Raw genomic sequence first — 6,488 nt, forward strand, 5'->3', positions numbered from 1 at the left:
CAGGCTTGATGCATTTATTGCAAGCAAATGTTATCCAACAAAATATTAATAATTCAATTGATTGATGATAACTAAATACCCATAATCTATGATAATGTCATAATTTAGTGACACATCAGGAGTTTATTATTAGTAAAGTAAATATGGGTCAACATGCACATACTTATTCTGATGATGTACTGTATGTGATTATTTATCATTCATGCTTTTTATGCATGTCTATTCACGTGAAATATTTCCAGTCGATCATAAATGGCACACCGGCATGTTGAAGGTACAGAGGTGGAGCTTGAACTTTCCTAATTAAGATAAGCCCCTGTTTTATTATGTCGCCCGATTTGTGGGCAATATACTGTAAGACACATTTACGCAAAATGTTTAGATGTGTTTTATGAAAGTGTTGTTTATTTATAAACAATTTGTTATTGTCAATAAGTTGCTATTGTGTTCTTAGATATGAATTTTATAATAATTTTCTCCAAAACTTCTACATTTTTGAAGCCACTTGATCTAGTAAAGCAGCATGTCATTGTGTCAGGTCTGTTTGTTTAGTTATTGGTTTAGTTTTTATCTTGAGTAAAGTTAAATTATGCTGGCCTCTTTTATAAGCTTTGTTGTTCAATTGTATCGTTTGTATTATTGTGCATGTTGGGGGCAATTAAAAACCCTGACTTTCAAACAAAAAATCTTGTTTTGGAGTGGTTGGTCCATGACAGCCTTCAGTTGTATAGTTTTGGTTATCTGAAGGATCATTTCAGGAAATGAAACCACTGAACAGAGGTTCCCTGACACCTAACAGTACATGTTACCATATCCTGGATCCTTCGTGTTTTGCATGGAAAAGTGAGGCATTCACAATTCCAAATCAGATCTTTAGAAGTGCATCTGCTATAGACCAAGAAACACAGTTGAGAACAGACCTTTACATTAAGCCGTCTAATGTGACTATACAATGGTATTGTGGACGAATGAGGCCATCTCATTGGATGCAACATTATGTGTTTTACCATATCTGCTTCAGTTTACACATCTAGTTGTACCATTGAATATTTGTATACTTGATGTTTTCTTATCAATGTTTGCGATCAGTTTTGTGAGTGAAACAGTAGAAACTCTGAAGACCAGTGATTTCTAAGATTTTGTGGATATTATTTGTTTCTCTACATCTTTTTTTCTGCCATGTATTTCTCTCCTAGCTTTTTTTCTGTGCAGCCATTTCTCCCTTGTTGGGCTCAGCACAGTTCATTTAGCCTCAAAGGCCACATAAGTGGGCTTTCTTTCTAATGACCGAAGTCACAACATCAGTTATTTTCCTAATGATCTGACAAGACATGTCTGTCCGTGGTGACCTGTGGGGTGGAGTGAATGGTGGGAGGTTCTGTTTGTTCAGATGTAGGAGCTGTTAAAACCTGCAGATGCAACTGGCTACACTGGAGGGCAACGGATATTGTGGAGAAATGAATGAAAGGCTTAATTAGAGTTAGTGCCTATGGGTATGGAAGGTTCTCCATTCATCTGCATTTAAAGCAATCAGTTGAATAGAGTTAGCAACTATGTTAAAGGTATGGTTCACATAAAAAGGAAAATTCACTCATTATCTACTCACCACAGTGAGCGATAGTGCATATCACTACACCACTGTGCTGCCCTTCAGGACAATATAAAACATTGAAAGAGCAGACCAGTGGTTCCATGAGGCTGTACGTAGAAGTGCTTTGAGCAGAATGCTAACATTAGCATGCTAACATGCCCACTATGCAAATCAAAATTAGTACACCCGTGAACCCCACACCTGTCCTGTCCTGTCAATAAAGGCAAAATATTCAAATATTTAAAACGTTAATGCTTAAATGTTTAACAAGAGTAACATTTGACGATTTTATTTTCTCAGTTTAGCATTTTAACATGCTAATATCTGCTAATTAGCACTGAAGACAAGGATTTACTGATGCTGATGGGAATTTAATTTGTTATTCAGATATATTCTGTCGCTGTGCATTAGTTCTGATGGGTACCATGTGAACTTAGCACAGCCTAGTAAATTACAGTATAATATTTGTGTAATTCTTGAAGAAAATTGTTCTATAGTTTAAATGTCTTATGTGATATCCCAGCAAATAAATATCATTTTATTCAATAAGTGGTCCTGTATACCAAAACATATTTCCAGGCTTGCCGCTTTGTATGAAATATTATTAGATACTATTATGTTTAAAATTGGTCTAATTAAATCCTACTGCTGGCCTCACTGCTTAACAAATAGAACAAATTGAATTAGTGCCTTTCAAACAACGTTTCACAGTAATACATGAGTAAAGAAATATTCCGTATGTTCAAACCCATTTTTATAATTTTTTGGATAAGTGCTGGATCCTCGAAAATCAGAAGCTCAATCAATCATCATTCGGGCAGCCATCTTTCCTCTGGGTGGAAACTGGCAGGAGTGAACTTGTAATTTAATAATTTCAACTTTTACTATCAGTGCCAAGCCATTGTTGATAGAAGATGTGGGGACATTTTTTGACACCTTCAACCTTTCTACACAGTATAGTTGTTACTCTTACAGACATCAATAAATCCGATCTGAATGCCGTCCCCTAACTTCACCTCGCCTGAATCCGAACAATGAACTCAACACCTCTGTGGAAAGAACCTGTCAATTACACATGCACCCGAAAACTGCAGCACAAAAACAAACACTTCAACACAAGTGGTGACATACAGTAAACCTAGAAAGTGAGTCTGGAACAAATTTGTGTAAAAGTACAAATATTTTTAGTGATTCAGGACGTCAATTACTGTTGATGGATGGAGCATTGAAACTGTAAAAATGTATCTTTTATAACACGAGTAATATGAGAAAATCACCACACAGCTCTAACTAATTTGTGTCTTTAAATTCATCCAACAACAAGAGGAGGCTTCGGGTCACACTTGTGCAGCTCCATTGTGTCACTACACTAATTTAGGTAACAAATGTTATCTGTTATCTGGGATCATATCATTCAGTGGAAAAAATTTGTATCCACCTTACAATTAGCTTTAGTAATAATGGGTACAAAATTATTGAAAAATATAACACAAGCGCATTAATCTAAAACACAATTGTAAAAGTCTAAAAGGTCAAATTAAGGAAATTCGTGTTCTTCCTATTTGAGGCTCCTACACTGCATGAAAAGACGCGTTTGTGTCATTAAGTGCCGTGGAAATTGTTGGCAAATTTTTCAGTTAACGGGTTTTCACACGTATCTGCAGGCAACATCTCAGAAACTCTCAGGAATTACAAGTTTCCTGCAGGTTTCAAGTCTGATAATGCTGGGAGTTGACCCCCCTGCTCCTACGCCTAGCTGGAGGCTTTCACATGCAAATGACAATGCTCTGAGCTTCACAACTGCAAATCAGGACAGTTTCCCTCAGAACAGATAACACCTTTAGAGGCACCAACTAAACTATCTGGCTGAGTACACCAGGCTTAAAATATATATAAAACCTGAAATTTTAAATTGTTCTTAAATAAGTAAGTGTGCTATAATGAATTACATTGTATACCACGAACAAAGGTCAATGCTGTCAAATGAAACAATGCACTTTATTTCAAATTTTTTTTTGTCATCCAAAACAATCCTGAATCTCAACCACTGTACAGAGTGGCATGATTACAGTCACTTTTTCAATTTTGCTGGTTAAATGCACAGAGGAAGTGTTAACCACACATCTACCAGCAATCCGCTCAACAGAAGGTAATGATGCTGGGTATGATGTGTCTGTGCCCTGTAATCTCCAAACTTCTCCCGGCTTTCCATAAAAATATCTGTCCTCCCAAAATACTGGCATCATATTCATTTGCCATTGACATTTATGTCAATGGCACACTAAGCTGTTTTCCATGAATTATAAATTCTACCTTTTCACCACTACTTTCAAAATTGCTTCGAACCATTCATTGATTTAATTTTTCAGTGTAATATTTAATCCCCCATGGACTGCACAGTGACAAAACACAGCAGCCGGCTGTTTGGCTACAACATACATCTCCACTCAGTTCGATTATTATTTTAAATATAAAGAAGACACAATATAGAGCTGAAATTCCTTCATAATTTGAACTTCAATTGTCTAATTGTTGTTATTAAACTTTCTCAGTATTCCATTAAAACAGTCAACACTTTTATCCAAATCGACTTATAATAAGTGCATTCAACTATAAGGTTACGAACACAGAACAGCGTGAATCATGTGTGTACATTTACTAAACACCAGAAAAAATAAACTGGGCCTCAGTCACATACTCATCCCATATTAAGTAACCGCTGCTTTAAGATAGGGAAACTGTGAAAACCTCACGTCACCCGCTCGCGTCATCAGCTGATGGACTTGTCCAATCACAGCCTCGTAAACGCCGTGCAGCGTTGAGTGTCGCAGACATGTAACTCCGGCTCGTGTTTAGCTTGTTCCGTACGAGTGACTCTGTTTTCGGGGGAAAAAAATTGCTGAAGTCGACGCGACGCTGTTCCCTGGAGGAGAAGATGAGTGCGTGGGAAGCAGAGCCGCGGGCCCGGTGTGGACGAGTCAAGGCGGAGAAGACGGGCGCACAGTCCCTGAGTTACGGTGAGAGCTAAACGGAGCCGCCATGCTAACTACGAAGCTAACCCTACATCTGAAAAGCATGTCCGCCACTCTTTGGGATAGCGAGAAAGTTGCTAAAATACGAATACAGCATCGAGTGCTGGAGCAGATCTAGTGCATGTGTAAATATGTATGAATAACTTAGATGTAACAGTTTGTTCCCGTTAAGTTTTTTCATCAATGTGACTTTTCTGTATGTTTTCACAGCCTCAGCCCCCCCCCCCCCACACACACACACACACAAACAAAGAGGCGTTAGGCTGAGACGCTGAAAGTCCGGATTTAAAGTGCAGAAAATTAAGCCATTGAATGTAAGTAACTGTTTATGAATTGTTTTGGTGTTTTTTTGCTGTGGATCTTCCAACGGTGATGCAGCGCGGCTATTTCCGTTTATTAATAATAAAGTCATGTTACATGTGTTGTTTTCCAGCTGCCTGTCCATGACGTAGTAAGACACACTATGAGCCAGTATGATCCGACCAGACCTTACATCAGCATTGAGGAGTTGTCGGAGAAGAAAGAGGGTAAGGTTATATTCATTAAATAATTTTCCAGTTACATGTAAAGGTGTATGTTGTCATTGAACTGTGCTAATTTTACTGAATGTGTTTACAGCTGATTGAAGCGGGACAGATGACATGGATCCATCCTTCCACAGCCAGGAGTGCACCGACCTGTGTGCAACACTTCATATAAGACTGGAAGCTAAACTGGATCTCACAGCTACACACCACAGACGTCTACACACTGGAGAAGATTCAGACAGAGTCCCACAAAGAAGTCATGACCCAGAGGCTGCAGAGACACATTTCAAGCCTCACCTGAGTTTTTGTACAATATATTTGCTGTATGTAAATAAAGCTTTGACTCCACATATACCTTGTTCACATTTGTTCCCTGTACAATATGTTCACCTATAACATCAAGCATCACATGAATGTTTAGTTTTAATTAACTGCAGTGCTTTTGGTAAAGGCTTACTAATAAATAATAATAAATATTAATATATACATTTTTATTATTAATATTGTGTGGGAGGGGCTTACCCCACGTGCGGAATGCTGTGACCCCACGTGTGCACTGCAATGACCCATAAGGTGACGAATAGCAACACTTCTACCAGCCAATCACGAGTGACATTAGTTTCAAGGGTCTGTGGTAACCTCCAATGGTGAGTAGAGAGAGGTTCTAGCCAGCGGCTGGACTCCGATTCATATGCTAATTAGATCACACGTCGACCCACGGTCCGCGCTGCGGAGCGAGCCCCCCCGCGGCTCTCTCCTTTGTTCTCCATATCCCCCTTAAGGTCCGCAAACGCCGATAGACCCAGCTTATTGTCACTGGCGAACGCCGAGGTAACATCATGGAAACAGTAGGTTACAGCAGGGGATTAGGCCTGTCCGAAGAGGTTTACTGTGACAATAATACTGCTTTTCGTCTAGTGCTAGCAACTGTATCGTCACACCTCCAATAGGCAAACATCAGATTTTAAAACAGCGACTGGTTGTCCAGATCTTCACACACTCTGGCTCACCTGGTGGCTGTGGTTGAGGGGTAGAGTGGTCGTCCTCCAACCTGAAGGTCGGCGGTTCGATCCTCAGTCTGACCCATCTGCATGCCGAAGTGTCCTTGGGCAAGATGCTGAACCCTAAATGGCCCCCCATAGAATAACAAAGTGCTGTATATAGATGCGCTGTATGAATGGGTGAATGTAAAACTGTACTGTAAAGCGCTTTGAGTGGTCATCAAGACTAGAAAAGCGCTATATAAATACAAAACAATTTAATCACTTGACTGCAGTAAATTACTGTTTTCATTTCGCTGTCAACATTGTTGTGGCTTTTGCATTAGTGTTTTTCATT

The 6,488-nt window shown here is 39.2% G+C and overlaps 1 long non-coding RNA gene across 1 annotated transcript; it reads left to right on the forward strand.

Annotated features, from left to right (window-relative positions):
• Window positions 1-4,838: 4,838 nt before the first annotated feature.
• Window positions 4,839-5,498, forward strand: LOC132998960 (uncharacterized). The gene is made up of 3 exons (XR_009678015.1): window positions 4,839-4,937; window positions 5,057-5,150; window positions 5,242-5,498. It is a non-coding gene; the product is annotated as an uncharacterized LOC132998960 (long non-coding RNA).
• The last annotated feature ends 990 nt before the right edge of the window (window positions 5,499-6,488 follow it).

The sequence above is a fragment of the Limanda limanda genome, chromosome 3 (genome assembly GCF_963576545.1).
Source record: "Limanda limanda chromosome 3, fLimLim1.1, whole genome shotgun sequence".
Classification (NCBI taxonomy): Eukaryota; Metazoa; Chordata; class Actinopteri; order Pleuronectiformes; family Pleuronectidae; genus Limanda; species Limanda limanda.